This window comes from Lissotriton vulgaris, chromosome 3_1, assembly GCF_964263255.1.
Source record: "Lissotriton vulgaris chromosome 3_1, aLisVul1.2, whole genome shotgun sequence".
Classification (NCBI taxonomy): Eukaryota; Metazoa; Chordata; class Amphibia; order Caudata; family Salamandridae; genus Lissotriton; species Lissotriton vulgaris.
The window spans coordinates 1,833,029,665-1,833,047,978 of record NC_141689.1 but is presented as its reverse complement, the minus strand read 5'-3'; positions in this window follow the sequence as shown (position 1 = coordinate 1,833,047,978).

Below are 18,314 nucleotides of genomic sequence, written 5' to 3'. Positions count from 1 at the left end.
TCTGACCTGATTCTGGGTAGTTGGAGCAGCCCATTCCATGATGGTTTGGATTTTGCTCTGTAATGGTTAAACCTGGCCTCCACCTACAAGGTGGCCCAGGTACACAACCTGACTCTGCCCTACCTGTCACTTAGTAGCCTTGATAGTAAGGCCTGCCTTTTGAGGGGGCTCCAAAACATTTCTCAGGTGGACCAGGTGATCTCCCAGGTGGAGCTAAAGACAGCAATATCATCTAGATATGCTGCACAGTAGTCTTCCAGGCCTGTTAGGAGTTTATTCACCAACCTTTTAAAAGTAGAAGGTGCATTCTTCAGACCAAAGGGCATTCCCACAAATTGATAGTGCCCACTAGGGGCTGAGAATGTTGTCTTTGGCTTTGCACCATCAGCTAATCTGATCTGCCAATAGCCATCTGTAATATCAAATGGGCTCAGAAACTTAGTTGATGCCAAAGTATCTATAAGCTCATCTGCTCTTGGGATTGGATGGGCATCAGTCCTAGTGACTGCTTTGAGACCTATGTAGTCAACACAAAACCTCATCTCTCTCTTACACCCTGGGTGCAAGGCTTTGGTACCAAGACCACTGGACTAGCCCAAGGGATATCTTAGAGTTCAATAACTCCCAAAACCAACATTTTCTGGACTTCAGTCCGGATGCAGACCCTGACATGATCAGGTTGCCTGTAAATCTTATTTTTAACAGGCAGACTGTCTCCAGTGTCTCCAGTGTCCACTTCATGAGTGTACCAGATAGTCCGACTTGGAGTCAGAGAAAACATATGTCTAAACTGACTGAGCACTTGTCTGCAATCAGTTTGCTGCGGATCAGTGAGGTTGTCTGCCGTGGCTACACCATCTACTGATCCATCATCAGGGTTCTGGGAGAACAGGTCTAGAAGAGGGTCACTCTCCTCCTCCTGTCCCTCATCAGTAGCCATGAGCAAGCCCATGTCTGCCCTGTCAACATATGGTTTCAGTCTGTTGAAATGAAGCACCCTATGGGGGCTCCTGGGAGTTCCTAGATCTACCAAATAGGTAACCTATCCCTTCTGTTCAACAATAGTGTGGGGTCCACTCTACTTGCCTTGGAGAGCTGCTGGGGCCACAGGCTCCAACACCCACACTTTCTGCCCTGGCTTTTATACAGTCAGTACAGCCTTTTGGTCATGCTAGGCTTTCTACAATTCCTGGATAGCCTCAAGGTTTTTAGTTGCCTTTTTCATATACTCAGGCATCCTGGAGCAGAGACCAAGTACATAGTTCACTATGTACTGTTTAGGGGGTTGAGAGGTAACTCCCATCCCTCCTTCAATAGACACAATGGGCCTCTTACAGGATGCCCAAACATAAGTTTAAAAGGGCTTTAGAATTGGTCATACATACATCCTTAGGAGTTCTTCTCAAATAAGAAAACTAATAAGTGATAAAAAGATATCCCATGGCTGTTGGCTATTGTAAATAATTGATGTAAAATATGTATATTACGCAAAGATTGTAGTTAAAGAAAAGTAAGCTGCCGAAGTTAAGAACTTGGGGGTCTGGCTGGATCCTACACTCTCCTTCACCAGCCACACGAACAAGGTTGCAGCTACCTGTTATGGTATTCTGCGAGGGCTGAGACCGGTCCTCAAATTCTTCGACCCCCCTACTCGGCAACTGGTGGTCCAAGCCTCCATTGACCATTCTTTCTCGGCTGGACTATGGGAGTGCGCTGCTGCTCGGAGTGAATCAGGCGGAGGCTACTAGATTGCAAAGGGTGCAGAATGCCGCGGCGCGAGCCATCGTTGGCCTTCCTAGACAGTGCTCTGTCTCTGCAGTTTTGACCTCTCTCCACTGGCTGCCGGTCAGACAGAGAATTAAATTTAAGGCTCTCTGCCTGACATTTAAAATCTTGAAGCTTTCCTCTCCTCCAGCCCTCGCTAAGCTTGTTTCCTCCTATGTTCCTACACGGTCTCTTAGATCGGAATTTCTCCATCTGGCGGTCAATACACGGTTTAGGCTGAGTAGGATGGGAGGTCGCTCCTTTCGAGTATTAGCGGCAGGATTATGGAATTCTCTCCCTGTCCATATTCGAGCCTTGAACAGTCTTACTTCCTTTAGGCGCGCCATAAAAACTTTTTTGTTCCCAATCGCTGACTGATTCCTTCCTCTCCTTCCCAGCATAGATTTGTTGTGTTGTGGTACCTGATCAGGCGCTGGGACGCCCCTTGGCTGGGGCAGCTGCGCGCCTTATAAAAACTACTAACATAACATAACATAACAAGATGAAGTGAGTGTGTGTATGATGGAATGCCTGTTAAGAATGATAGAACTGAGAGAATGAGAGAAGAAAGTGTGGTTTTGTAGGTTAATATATGGTGCAAATGTCAATGAAGTGTATCTAAATGTCATAAAACGAAAACATTGATTTTGATATGAGAAATTGAAAATAAAAATATAGATTTATGTCAGACAGAAAAAGAAGTCTTTGAGATGCAGTGATTTAATTCATTATGTCTATTTGAAAAGTATTCAAAATGGAATTGCAGTACTGGTAGTTGTTTTGTCATATAAAGTAGTGGTCCTAAGGGGAATAGTTTCTGGGTACCTAGTGGCATGGTCTACCACCACTAGGATAAACCTGTGCCCAGATGCTGTCTGAGGGTCCATTGGTTCAACAATATCATTCCCCACTCTCTCAAAGGGAACCCCCACCACAGGTAATGGTATCAGGGGGTCTTTGTGGTGCCATCTGCCTTACTACTGGCTTGACAGGTGACACAGGAGCGATAAAACTCCTTTGTGTCTTCAGACATATGGGGCCAGTGAAAGTGAAAGACAATTCTGTCCCACGTCTTATTCTGGCCCAGGTGTCCAGCTAAAGGAATATCATGGGCTAGTGTCAATAGGAAGCCCCTGAATTTCAAAGGTATAACCAACGTCCTGGCTGCACCAGGCCTGGGGTCTTTATCCTCTGAATACAGGAGTCCATCATCCCAATAAATGGGTGCCACTAGCATTCCCAGCAGCCTCAGCAGCAGCTTGCTGTCTGAGGGGTTCAAGAGAAGGGCAGCTCAGCTGCTCCTGGCTCAGATCTGCCCTGGAAGGGCCGCCTGTCCCCAAGAACTCAACCTGATCAGGCTCAAGCGGGACAGTTCCTTTTTCAGGAGCCCAATCATCTCCCTCAAGAGACTGCTCGTCACTCTGAGTCAGGGGGGATGGCACTGCCTTAAACCTACTGCTCCTTTTCGTGGAAGGCACCTGGTTCATTATTCCAGAATCCAGGGCCTGTTCAGTGTTAGACTTTTTGACCTGTGACCTAGTCACAGCAAACACGTGTGGAGATCCCTAACATTTCTGCATGGGTCCTAAACTCTACTTCAGACCAGACGGAAGTCTCTAAATCATTGCCAAGCAATCATTCTACATGGAGGTCTGCACTTACCACAACTTTCTTAAGGCCAGTTACCCCTTCCCAGGAAAAAAAACAATTGCCAGGGCATGGTTAGTCCTGATATTGCTAGCATTGGTCACTTGGTAGAGTTCACCAAGTATGATTTGTCCAGGGACCACAAAGTCTTGTGTCACCATTGTGACACTTGCCCCTGTGTCCCTGTAGTCCAAAGCCTCTTTTCCATTGATCAAAGGCTGTTGTCTGTATTTGCCTAGGTTACTGGGACTCACACAGGACAACATATCCATGCCCCATCACAGACTAAAACAGCCTGAGTTGGCACTCTGACTAGGCCAGAGCCCGATTCAGTACCCATGGTTAACCCTACTAAACCCTTCTGCTGAGTATCACCATTTAGAGCTGAAATAAGGGGAACAGTTGCCTTAGGGGCAATGGTGGCTGGAGTTGCAGCTTTCTTTGTGCAATCACTAGTCCAATGGCTATTCTGTTTACAGACTTTACACCATGGTTTCTTTGGGCCTTTCTTTTAAGAAGATTGCAAATCCCCACCATTAGAAGAATTTGGGGGGTCTTGTGAGGACTTCTGGTCTTTAACCTTCTCTCCATCCTTATTAGGATCTTGCTTCTTCTGGTCACCACCTTGGTTCTGTAACCTTCGGTTTCACCCTGGATCTGACCCATTTGTCTTCCTTTTTTCCCAATTCTTGGGGAGAGGTCAGATCAGAGTCTACCAGGTGCTTATGCAACAGCAGGTTCTGACAGTAATTAAGGATCTGCTCCCTCATGATCAAGTTATACCATCCTGTATAATCACACACTTTACTGCCCAGTAACCAGCCCTCCAGTGCCTTGGTAGCACAATCAACAAAGTCAACCCAGTCCTGAGTCTGTGTCTTTTGGGTATCTCTGAACTGTATTCTATACTGCTCAGTGGTTAGTCCAAACCCATCTATTAGAGCACTCTTCTGGACTTTGTAATCATCAACATCCTCTTCTCTGACAGGGATGAGCTTGTCTCTACCTTTGTCTGCAAAGGAGAGCCACAAGATTGCTTCCCACTGCTTACCTGGGGAACCTTCTGTACTTTGCAGGCCCTTTCCCGTGCAGTTATCCATTTGTGGATGTCATCCCCACTCTGGTAGGGAGGGAGAATCTTGTTTAAGTTTTTATGGTCATAAGACCTTTCCCTACCACAAGGGAAGTTGCTGCCCCCATCTTTTTCCTAGCTCTTTCAAGCTCTAGGAACTCCCGTTCTAAGGCTACTTTCTGTCTCCTTATTCTCAGTTGAGCTTCTTCAAGTCTCATCGGTCTTTCTCTCTTCTCCTATGAGGTGTCCCTTCTATGAGAAGAGAATGAGGTCCCTATGGATGTGTCAGAATGGTTAGATTCCACTGAAGGAGATCTTGGCCTTCAAGGCACACCTCGAACTCTTCCTGGGGGGGACAAAGAAAGTTCAAGGTCAAGGTCATTGTCACCTGCCTGGTCAGCATCAGAGTCTGATTCCTGTGGCATTGGACCACTGGGATCTTCCTCATCTGCTGCTTTCACCCCACTGCCTGCCCTTTCAGGCTCTGAAGCCTGACTATGGTCATCTAACAGTAATACCTCTCTGAGGTGTTGGGTGGTAGCACCTTTGTCCAGTCTTCAGTTTTCTCATAGTACACAGAGCCCTTAACTCAGAGAAAGGGAATGTGTCATACTTTGATGTCTGTAATTTACTGACATCTGGCAAGGACACACTAGGTCCTGGCACTGAAGACATAACTAGTGAGGTGTGGTATATGCACTAACTACTCTAGTTGTTTACCGACTAAAATCTCTTGAGTTGTAGAAAGGGTGTGCTAAGCCCTTAACACACAACTCTAAGTTCAGTAGAACTTACTGTATTTAAGCTTGTATTATATGTACCTCTGGTACCTTTAGTGGTATTCAAATGATCAAACACTTGAGATTATCTGGTAAAACGATGGCAAGCTGGAATCCCACACGCTGCACACAAATGTGAGAAGTTGGTCTGGCATATGTTGTTCACTATTCTAGTGGGCACCTTGCACCAGTCCAAACGACCCTTATTGATGATAAGTTTAAATACAACCTATATAGAAAGCTATCATATTGGTAGCTGTGGAGAGCAGCCTTCAGGCTATGTCTTAAAGGAATGTAAAGCAGCTTGTTTTACCAGTCTACAACCTTGTGAATAACCAAACGAAAGGAGTACCACACCAGGTATATATATAAAATATATGTATTTATTCTAAACACATCCCTCTAGTCTCTTTATGAGGCTAGAAGCAAAGTACATTCAGTAATTGTATCTAGCACACAGTAAATTATCACAATATATGTTGAGCCCCCGGGACGTACCAAACCATATATTAAGAAAGTGGTATAAGAACCACGACTGATGTAGATAAAAGGCCGAGAACCTTTAGAACCGCTGGGGCCACCAGGAACCACCCAAGGTAGTGACACAGGGGACCCACGGGGGACGCGTGCAGTGTCTAAACACAGTAGCGAATCACCAATAACTTCTATTGGGAAAGTCGCGGTTAGAATTTTAAAGATTAAGGACACTTAGAAGAGGACTTGAGCAAACCCCTTTAGAACTAGGAGGTTCTAGAGTCAACACCCCCAGGAGCACTGGAGCACTCAAGTTACCTCACCTAGGGAAGCCGGGTGCATAGGAGTCTTTTTGTGTCGGGTTTCGTCATCGATTTCAATGGCGATCTGCTGCAAAGTGCTGCTGGCAACCAAGTCGAAAGTGTCCGGGTGGATCCAAGGTTGGATCGGAGATGTAAAGAACCTGAAAGCAGAGGAGACAGAGTCTGGCTCACTTGCCAGTGACCAGGAAGGCAATGAGCGGATGCTCACTGATGTCGGGTGATGAGGGTGATGAGGGTGATGCTTGAGTCTTCAGCCAAGAGGTCCAGGAGGCATCGAGGACAACCAGGAACTGTATTCGAGCTGCCCACAAAGGATGTCGAGACCTGCCATGTCGGTTTCCAGATTGGACACAACAAGCCTTGGCACCAGCAACCCAAACAGAAAGCAAAGATTGGCTTTGGTGCAGACCAGCAGGGTCTGAAGGACTCGCCCTTTGGTGGGGAGTCAGGCCACATCTGGAGCAACCAGGGAAGGCCAAGAAACAGAAGATTTACCTTTGTGGGGACCCACCACTCAACAGACTAGGGATTGCAAAGGAGCCTCAAGAGGAAATGCTAGAAGCGGCCCCACAGAACACTCGTGGAGTGTAGGCCTACAATCTTCGGTGCAGATGGTGCTCATGGCTTGGACGACAATTAGCTTAATGCACAACTTTTGAAAAGCTCGGGAAGTTGATGCACTAGCAAATGTGATTGGTGTCCAGGAGTTCTGGTTCCACGCCACATGTGAGGGTTGAGGGTTTCAGCTTTGCTGGGATCTCGTGTCAGCCTCTGAGAAGTCTGGAAGTCCATGTCCTGAGTCACAAATCTGTCGGGATCCGGCAGGAGCCTTGGAAATGCAGACCACCAAGATGCTTCTTTGGTGCCTGTTTGACCCCAAGGGAGATTCTTCCATCTTCTAGTCGATGTAGAATGTCAATGTTCTTGGATATATGTAGCAGAGTTTCATTCAGGTGTAATCTGAAGTCCTTAGGACTGGGTTCCCATGCTTATACTAAGTTAGGGGGTTGGACATACTCTAGGGACCCACCTATGGGAGGATCCAGGGAGAGGGGTGGTTACACTCCTTTCCCTTTCTCCAGATTTGCACCAGAGCATACTGAGCACCCCTGCAAACGGTTTGAACTGGGGTATGCATAGGGACACCAAGTGTGCCCCAGCACTGTCTGAAAAGCATTCTATGAATGCACCCACCCAACCCCAATACACTAAAGCCTGTCTGGGAGGTGATTACTCCTCCCTGTGGCACGAAACCTATTGTCCAGGCCTCCCCTGCTGGAGTTTCATCCAGCAGCCGGAGGTCAGACCCGTGTCTGTGGTTGTGGCATCCATTTTGTGATGCCAGTGCTCTTTTGAACTATTACCGGCTAGGACTGGCGGGGGTGGTAGGATTCCAAAGTGTTTGACATCAAACACGAAATGTTTCCTTGCAGCCATTCCAATGTTAGCATTTACCAAAAGGTTATAATGCACTTAAGAGTATATGTTCTGGCTGCATCACAGAACAGCCTCAGAGAATAGATTCCGAAAGCTGCAGATGGTTCCTGCTCATGCATGGGCACCTCTCACACAAAACTAAGCACTCTGCCTTCAGGATTGATAAGGCCTGCCATAGGTGTGACTTATAGATTTATATGTGTCAGTGATTAAAGGTAGATATAGGTAACCTATATCTTAGTAAGGGGTGCATGCGCCACCTTACCCAGGCTGCAGTAGCAGACCTGTGGTGCCATTTTGGAAGGCTTCCCAGGGGTGGAAAAATACATGATTCAGCCTCAGGTAGGCCTCTGGGGTACCTATGCCCTTAGTACCTAAGGTACCATATACTAGGGACTCACAAGGGTAACCCAGTAACCAATCTGGAGTGTACTTAAAGTACATGCAATCAATTTAGAGAAGAAGAAGCTAGGCTGGGGTCCTGGATAGCGGGGCCCCAGCCAGACTAAAGTCGAAAAACAGTTAAAAAAAAACAGCAAAAAGTGGGGATAACCATAGTAAGCAGATCCTACTCTCCTACAACTAGGTTCAATTTATTTTGTTCATGAATAAAGGAAATGCAGTAGAATACTGACAGTCAAAGGAATTCAATTCATCTAAAGTGAGGCGTCTCTTTGAGCACTCGTTGAATTAAACTTAGGAAAGCAGCCCTATAGCATGCTAAAAACAAAGGTTTGGGAAAGCGTTGAACAGATTCAAAAAAGAGTGTATATAGTTGGCTGGTTTTTAGGGGGTAACTGGAACAAGATTGTGTATAAGATGCAAATGGATCATAGGTTCTACGGGCATATGCTTTTGGGTTGCCAATGGAGAAAGCTCAAAACAAACGTTTGCACAATATGGATGATAACTGGTAAGCAGGTAAGGGTTATTGTTCAGAAGGAAATGTGGAAATAAAACTAATGCAGAGTTGCCAAGAAGATGGATCTAAGATGAGAAGATGCTACAGATTGTCAGAAAGGGCTTGTCAACTTACCCTGAAGAACAGGAGATAGTAGAAGGCTTTAGGATTATGTTTCAATAGAAGTATGGAAGGCTGAGCAATTCAGAAAGAGTTGTCAAAAGTGAGGTTAAGGGAGATTTGCAGGTGACAGACTTTACCAAGTATGGAGTGGTATAGGAAAGAAAAGGATGGCATTTGATTGGTTAGCAGGAAAGGCATGCGGGATGTCTCCAGCTAATAGTTGTAAATAGGAAACAGAGTACATAGTATTTCAATTAGATTCAGTGGCTACTCAGAGCCTTGCTAATTGTAATGGTTCTAGCACAGAGTGATTTCATGATTTTTTGGAGAGCAGTGGTGGTAGGTTATTGCTAGAGCTAGACTTGTCTTTAGAGTGTTGGGTAAATGCATTACTGAATAAAGAATCCCCAAAGAAGGCACCATGCACGTTGGCCATGAATGGCCAGCCACAGTTCTATTTTATTGACTAGAGGCAGGAACTTGATAGGTTAAGTCACCTTCAAAATATGTATCAGTGTCGTGCAGATATAGTTAGCAATTGGGGTTGTTGTAGCGTAAACGTGTTGGGCCTCATAAAATATTTTATTTGATCCAATTAATTTTTCTCAGAATAACCTTAACTCCCACACCAATGCCATTAGGGCCTCCGATGGATCTTGGTCTGTGCTCAAAGGAACCAGAATACTTAGGGGATCATATAAGGACCTGGAATAAGATCATTGTTAATTTTTAAAAGGTCAAAGCAAGCTTCAAAGTAATTTCTATCACCAAATTACTTAATCATAGATCAGCTTAATTTAGCCCTAGCAAATAATTAAACAGAATCAACAGAATGTTGTATCTCAATTTGTTGTTTTATCTCATTTCAAATGATTAGCATACAATCGAGATTATATTGAACTGATGTATTAAGCATTTAACAAGCTGTGAAATCCAACTTTTAGGAGAGATATCTTACTCATCTGAGGGAGATTTTGTCCTAAGAAGGAACATATTATAGGAAATTCCGCTATCTCTCAATACAGTTCCTATCACCGAAAGTTCAGTAATTTCTAAATGACCAGTTCCAGTTCATGGACAGGATTTGTCTGTCCCTGTCCGTGCTGCAGCATCAATGCCACAGTGGTTTCTTGGAAACCTTCCAGCCGGAAATATTCAATTTCATAAACACAGTATTTTGTCACAGTTCAAGTTGTATCTGGAAGTCCCAACCATCAGTTTCTGTACTGTCAGATGGGTAGAGGGGAGCTAGACTAGATAGGAGCTGCCCCTGTTCGTAGTTTAGGCATTGTACTAAATTGATATCTGGTTTACAGCCCTTGGCATCACCAAATGTGTCAGACCACTCTGTCCCATAGGTCAGTTTCAGTAGGATGAGATAATGTAGTAGGTAAAAGTATACTAATCTGGAAGAATTAAGTAATCCATTACTTTGCATTTTCCTTAGGACCACTCTACTTCAGTCATATGATTGGTTGTGACGTTTAGGAAATAGCTGATTTCATGTTCTCATCCTTTACAAGTTCTCTCCAAAGCATGTGCTCTAGGAATTAACAATTTTGTTACAAGTCTAGTCAAGTAAGCTACAAGCGTAAAAAGAATCATTGAGTGTTAACTTACAAGTAGAAACTTTACGAAAGGTTCCCATTGGCTTCAGACTATTCAGTTCATACCTTCATACTAGGAAAGAAAAGCAACTTTTGGCCCTTCATGAGACACAGCTTGTGCAAGATGAATTTGTGTTAAAATATAATTCTTATATTATTCAAGCAGTGCATTAGTTCTTCAAATAGACAAATTAATGACTTGAAATTATATCAAGTAAGTATAAGGTACCCCTAAACATTTTTTTAACACTTCATTATTATTTCACATATATTTTGCAAGTTTCTTTGCACGTTATAGTTTAATACATCAAACAGGATTTAAAAAGCACACTTAAAATAGACCTTTTATATACCACAAATTATGAAATCTCTTGTATAGCATCTATTTCTCTCATCAATATTAGTGCCCACATTACACATTCTTGTGTTATTAACCGTTCATATAACACATAAAGAGTTTTATTCTTATATACATTTTTCTATGTTATTGTTTGTTTACTACATTCATATATGCATAAAGAAAACATATATCAACATTTGTTAAACTTCACATTAGCTTATATGCGGTTATGTGCCATCAGGGTCTTTAAAGAAACATGGAATATGTTTGTCTGCAGCAGTAGTAATCCATGTGTATTGAATGTGTTCTGCACAGCTGGACTGCTGCCACCCACAGACAAAGTCTGTATTTTGAAAACCCATCCATAAATCATATTGCAGGGGAACAGCCATTACAACGCAGGTGTTACCTCGCGTTGCTTTTACATTGCATGCATTACAACGCGTGGTAAAACCACACATACCATTACATCGCATGCGCTTTTACAACACATGCAATGTAATGTGTAATGGCGGCTGCGGGGGCGGCTATCCACGTCGTTGTGAGGAAACTTAGGCTGTTTCCTCACAACAACGTGAAGCAAGCGGGAAGGAAGAAGCAGGATCCGACGGCAACGCAGGAGAGGAGAGAGGTAAGGGGGTTTGTGCAAAGGGGGGGTAATTGTGTAGGGTTAAGGATAGTTTAAAAGTAGTGTGGTAATGTTTGTGTTGTGTTTGTTTTTTAAAAACGTTTAAGTGCTTGTTGTCGTGTTGTCGTGTTTGTTTAGTGTAGTGTATTGGGGAGTGTAGTGTAGTGGTTATGTAGTGTAGTGATTTTGGTTTTAGGGTAGTGTAGTCTTGTAGTGTTTGTTTATTGTAGTGTATTAGGGTTTAGGGTAGGGTAGTGTAGGGGTGGGAGTAGTGTGGGTAGCGTAGTAGTGTTTTATGGTTTAGGGTAGTGTAGGGGTGGGAGTAGCGTGGGTAGCGTAGTAGTGTTTTAGGGTTTAGGGTAGTGTAGGGGTGGGGGTAGTGTGGGTAGCGTAGTAGTGTGGTAGTGTTTTTGGGTTGTGGTAGAGTAGGGGTGGGAGTAGTGTGGGTAGCGTAGTAGTGTTTTAGGGTTTAGGGTAGTGTAGGGGTGGGAGAAGAGTGGGTAGCATAGTAGTGTTTTAGGGTTTAGGGTAGTGCAGGGGTGGGAGTAGCGTGGGTAGCCTAGTAGTGTTTTAGGGTTTAGGGTAGTGTAGGGGTGGGAGTAGTGTGGGTAGCGTAGTAGTGTGGTAGTGTTTTTGGGTTGTGGTAGTGTAGGGGTGGGAGTAGTGTGGGTAGCGTAGTAGTGTTTTAGGGTTTAGTGTAGTGTAGGGGTGGGAGTAGTGTAGGTAGCGTACTAGTGTTTTTGGGTTTAGGGTAGTGTAAGGGTGGGAGTAGTGTGGTTAGCGTAGTAATGTTTTAGAGTTTAGGGTAGTGTGGGGGTGGGAGTAGTGTGGTTAGCATAGTAGTGTTTTAGGGTAGTGTAGGGGTGGAAGTAGTGTGGGTAGCGTAGTAGTGTTTTAGGGTTTAGGGTCGTGTAGGGGTGGGAGTAGTGTGGGTAGTGTAGTAGTGTAGTAGTGTGGTAGTGTTTTTGGGTTGGGGTAGTGTAGGGTTGGGAGTAGTCTGTTGAGTAGGCGTAGGGATAGGGATGTAACTTACCTTGCATACTTTTACCACAAGTATAGTTTTACCAGGCATGCCTTTGCGTTGTAATGCCATGCGTGGTAAAGACATACTCGTGGTAAAAGTATGTGATGTAATGGCATATCGTTGTCATTGACATCGCGTAGTAATACCCGCGTTGTAATGGCATGCGTGGTATTAATATGCGATGTGATGATATACATTCCATATTGCACATCTTTAAAGAGATTTATGCCCAGAGTTACTAAAAGTTTGTGTCAGGGTTGGCCCACTTTTAGTGGCACAGCCCTGACTCAAAATCCATTCTGTAATTTTCTAAGCTACACAAAGTCAATTTGCGTGGCTTTTCGTGATTTTGTATATACAAAATAATGCAAAGCGTAGCTCTGCTTTGTATTATAGGGTGTCGGGTAGGCATTGCATGGGTGGAGCATGGGAATTCATGTGTATTCACCCATGTATTTTAATGCAAACATAGATTTAGAAGGATTTTGGTTGGTGCCAAAATGGTACGCCGACCCAAAAGAGGCATAACGAGGAGAAATATTTTCTTTTCTACTCATTACTTCCTCCTTCAATTTGAGTTGCATTCTTCAACACAAGTAGAAAAAGAAATATTCTTCTATGGACTATCCTGCACAAAAACAATCCTGCTGTAAGCCTAGACATTCCTGCTTCAGGGGGCAAGGCTGGCTATGTTAGCGCTGGGGAGCCACAAGTGCGCCAAGGCTGAAAGTGAGTTGAAAAGTTCCATAAAAAATAGCTCATTTCAGCTCTCTCCTGTTTACACATCGCACCAACTTGCCTTGTGGAATGCCATCTCTGACAGTTGTCAAAATTGACTTTGAGATTTATAGTGACTTAACGCATGCATAATACAGGCGGGATGGCTTTACGTTTGCAATGTGCAGCTCGTCCAGTGCGCGGGCACTTTAAGAAATGAGCCCTCACATTTCAAAAGCAAAACGATGTAAGATAAATCAACAATATCACTTTACAAAACAATCAAACACAATTAACCTTTGCATTCACATCTTGCATCAAACTGTTCTTCATTTGAAATGATATTTTTTCCTCCGAATTGCTGGTGATTTTGTTACTGACAGAATGGTATCCATCTGTGGCGGGTGCTTCATTATAATTCATGTGCAGGCGATTCTGTCTCCCATGCACGCCAATCTGCTCTCCTACAAGCAGTATGCAATAAAATCCATTTTTTAGGCGCAATGCTCTCCACAGTCTCCTGGAGAGTTGTATTAATTGTTCTCCCGGGTGATATTTCTTACCTGTAAAACGCTCACTGCTGCCTGTAATGCGAGAATAATTGCTGGTTTGTTTTACGGTTAGTTTTGCACTACAATTGGCTGAAAAAGAAGAAGACTGGGATAAAAGAAACAGGGGAATGGAATTCAGCACAGCAAATATGGTCTCATTCAATGCATTCCAACGTAAAGAATTATCTGACTGGTTCACTCAACCTGAAGCAGACTTGCCTCGAGCATTAGGTATAACTGTGCCGCCCACTCGTGTTCACATTTTAAACTTTTATTACTTCCTCTAACGACCATCCCGGGGCTTCAGAGTAGAACTCTTAACAGTATAAGAGAAAAATAGATCATTAATTCATAGGAAGAGATAATACCTTCTCAAATAACTTTGTGAAGACCCTTCTTCAGCTTAACCATTAAAGAACAATATGTAGATAATACATTTTTAACCGACTTAATGTATCTTTAATATACCATTTACGACAATCCCAAGAACGAAATAAAAGAAATTAAAACAATCACTTACCGCAAAAAGCAGAAATAAATATTCACACATGCACCGATGGTACATACATGGGAATTCATACACCTTTCCTGACATACTGAATGCAGCATTATCATTTTTCTAAAGAAACACTAAGCAGAGGTGTATTAAAGAGGCAGGAAGTGTAATCAAGATTATGCATCTTTGTAATTAAGTACCACGACCTGCGATAATGCCGGCTCCACATCTCTGAGCCAACTTTGGGTCACTGCTCTTATTCTTTTACAAATGAAGCGCTAGATATCAGTAATTTCCAGCTGTGATACAGATCACTTGGGTCAAAATGAGGGCCAGAGTGTTTACTATATCATGGTCAAATATTTGATGACACAGGAGTTACAGTGCGCAATGTGAGTACATATAAGGCTGTTTGTGAGTGATGTCAGGGCCTAAAAACACAGAGAGGTCCCTGATTAGCAGCACTGTTAGCAACTGCGTTTCTGGTTGACAGAGGTGTGCATGCTTTCCAAGCAGGAACCACTATCCAATCGGGGTAAGTTAGTAAACCACTCTAAATTAACCTGTGCTCCCCTCTCGTGAGCCCTCGACGGAACAAGGTGCAATTTTGACCCAAATTGCGCCTTGTTCCGTCGAGGGCTCACGTGCAACGAGTGGGTGCAGCTTCCAAGCACAGGAACAAGAGGATGCTTCTTCGTATTCCTGCTCTCTTTATTCCTCTTCGGGAGGGCGTGAAACCTCCGCTGGTACGCCTACTGGGCGTGGCCCTCGGTGTAGGTGTCTAGGACAACCCCTCTTGGGTGGGAGAAGGCGCGCCCCGGCTACGCCGCTTCGGGCATACCAGCCGTGACACGCCCCCCCGCCCAAAATGGTTTCCCGGGAGGATCGGGGCCCCCAACCATACGTTCGGGGGGACCGATTGGTTGCCCCTTTCCATATGGCCGGGATGCCTGTCACCCCCTCCGAACACAATCCCCAAGGATGGGAAGACGGACGCAGTTCTGACTTTTGGAAGGCGGGAGGGAGTTACCCTCCCAGCCGTATTTATTAAAATATGAAACTTTTGCATTTAACAAAATATTGTAGGCATAATACATTACAAAGTGTAGCATTCAATGAATGCTTGCATATTTTGTACCATGTGGACAGATTGCAAATGTGTTGTGATTGAGTACCTTCATCTCCTGCGACTTTAGGATGTTCTATATTCTAAACCACATCTTACAATAGTGCATTCGTGCATTAGAATCTTGATGAAATGCAATGGTGCGCACACGCCCCCAAAATCATTTAAAATGCTGTTTATGAAATATTTATTCAAGTGATGAAAACACAATAATGTTCTTTGCTACATTTCAATGCAGCCTGATAACCAATGTTCCACATGGCGCACATTGTTCAGTGTTCCAACTAAAGAAAATTTGGGGTCTATTTGGATGGCGGGCGGATTGCCCCAGTCAAGTGGTAGTAGCCCCTGCCGGCCCGGCAGGGGCAATCCGCCCGCCATCCACACCTGAATGACCGTCCGCCACTTTTTTGCCCGTTGACGAGTTGACTGGGTGGAAAATGGGCTTAACATGGTGGCAGTGTCTGCAAGACACCGCCATCCATATCAACATGCAGACGGAGATATGCCTTTCGATGGCGGCGTTGCCGCCATGGAAAGGAATGCAGTTTTTACTTGTGGGGGCACGCTGTGGATCCCCGGATTGTTGGGGTTGCACATGGTGGGTACCTATGGTACCCCCTACATTGGCGTTGACAAGGTGGCAGGCACCACGCGGTGCCTGTCACCTTGTGCATGCCAATGCACAATGTGCTTCCACAGCATTGTGGCGGGCAGTGCTGTGAGCACCACCCGCCACAATGTTGTGGATGTGGGATGCCACCGCCACCATGGCGTTGGCATCCTAATGGCCACAGTGGGACTGCCGCACCTCTGTCAGTCTCGTTCACCGTTACAGTGTCCGCCAGCCATCGTAGTAGGCCCATGTCCTTCCAGCTTAATTCATTTCAATTTCTATTCATGGATAAATCACTTGTCCATGTTCATGATTTCAATCATCCATTTGATGAAATTAAGTGTAATCCATACCTTTAATTTCCCAAAAACATGAATATTAAACTCTGTCATAAAAACCAGTAGGTGTTAAAGTATTTCATTTTGTTATCCTATGTAACTCCCTTTTTATGGTCTCTAATTTTCCCTTGTTCCAAGATTGTTAATCTTAGTTGACTGGTATTGTAGCCGCTATTGTTGAAATGTACTACAACTGATGGCATTTAGTTTCTTAGCCTTATATTGCTTTTATGTTTGGTTAGTTTTATTTTTGATCTTAAGTTCTGTTTTTCCCACATAAGCAAGACCACAGGGACATTTCAGGATATGCACCATGTTTTTGCTTTCAGAAATTGTGTTGGAGGTCAATTTGATTTTATAAAATTTGGGTTGATGGTTTATTTCAATGCCTTTGATTACGCTTTTGCAATTAGTGCAATTCAAACAGTGGTTTCTCCGTTTATATATTTGATTAAAATCATTGTTAACTGCTTTCTGTGAATATAAAAGTTCCTTTTAATACTTGGATTGCATATAAGCAAACATAGGTGACCAATTGAATAAACCCTTACAGTCTGGTTCTGACTGAGACATCGGCCAATATTTAAAGATAATCTTCCTCATTTTTGCACTGTTTGTGGAGTACTTACATATGTAGTTCCTACTTTTGTTTTCCTTAGTGGTGTGTTGTTCATGAATAAGTCTTGGTGATTGCTCTTTTAACTCTCTTCACTGCATCATTTATGATGTCAGGAGGGTATGCTCTTGTCATGAATTTATCCCAAATCATTGTTTTGCCTGCTTCATATTTATGTTCAGCTGATCTCATCCTTCTGATCCTCAATAACTGAGAATGGTAAGTGTTTTTGGGGGCAAATTGATGAAAGCTAGAAAACTGTAATAGATGTTTGTGGTCAGTAGGTTTTACAAAAATGCCCATGCCTAAGTGTTTGTAAAGTAAGGAAACTTTCACATCCAAGAAGGTTACCTGTGTATTATTGATTTAATGTGTAAGCTGTACTCTGTTATCAATAGAATTTGGATATGTGATCGCTCCTTCCAATTCAACTTTGGCGCCTGTCCATAAGAGAAAAATGTAATTAATACATCTGTGATACATCTTGAGTTTCTTTTGCAACTAATCAAAGGTGAAAATGTGTTCTTCTTTGAACCTCAACCTCCATTTTGACACCCAACAGACCGCGGCCGTCAGTGGTTTCCTGGCGGATATGGAGGCCCTTCAGCTGACCCAACTTGTCACTCAACCCACGCACGTGGCAGGGCACATCTTGGACCCATTTTTCACCAACTTATCGGATGTCCAAGTCTTGGCTATTTCTCCAGTGTGTTGGACTGACCATTATTTGGTGTCCATGTGGCTACCTCTCCCCGTAACCCCTACTATTCCACCTCCAAAGTGGGTTCCGCAGCGGCATTGGAATAAGCTCAGGCTTGAGGATCTTCATCGTATCATGGCCGAAGAGCCACTTGGCCCTCTGTCTGACGCTAGTCTGGGCTACGACCAATTTTGCAGCTGGATTACTAAGGTGCTTGACAGATTGGTGCCTGTTATTGCAAGTAAATCCAGCTCCAGGCAGCCGAGCCCTTGGTACGACAGTGCTCTCCGTGCTCTGAAGAGCTCGTGTAGGCGGGCAGAAAGGGAGTGGCGGAAGGCGTACGATGCCGTTAAAAAAACCGCGTACTTGGCCGCTGTTAAGCTCTACCATCGAGCTATCTGTAGAGCCCGCGCGGCGTTCTACGCAACGGAATTCCGTAATAGCCATAACCCCTCGAAGACCATCTTTAAAGCCTTAAAAGACTTGATGGCTAAGAGAGCGGCTCCGCCTGTGGATGGTTCCACCTCACAGTGTGAGATTTTGGCTGCTTTCTTTTTGGAGAAAGTTAAGAACATCTATTTGTCATTTCCCAGCATGACATTACCACTTTCTCCTCGGAATGACCTCTGCAGCCGCCTGGTATTACATTCTCTCCCTACTCTCTCTTGGGATGGGTTTGTCAAGCTGGCACAACGTGTCAAGTCCGGCTCCCCGGCGGACCCACTCAGACCTGCTCTCTTCAGAGATCCGTCTTTTCAGGGGCGCACGGCAGTGTGTTCATTAATCAATCTTTCCCTGACTTCAGGCACTGTTCCTGCCAAGTGGAAGCAGGCGGTGGTTTCCCCGATCCTGAAAAAACCATCTTTGGATCCTCTAAAAGCGGAAAACTATCGCCCGATCTCATTGCTTCCCTGGCCGGCCAAAGTCATGGAGGCCCATGTTAACCTAGCCTTATCTGAGCATCTGGCCCTGGCCAATGTTCTCGATCCTACGCAGAATGGGTTCCGTGCTGGGCACAGCACGGAGACCGCCCTT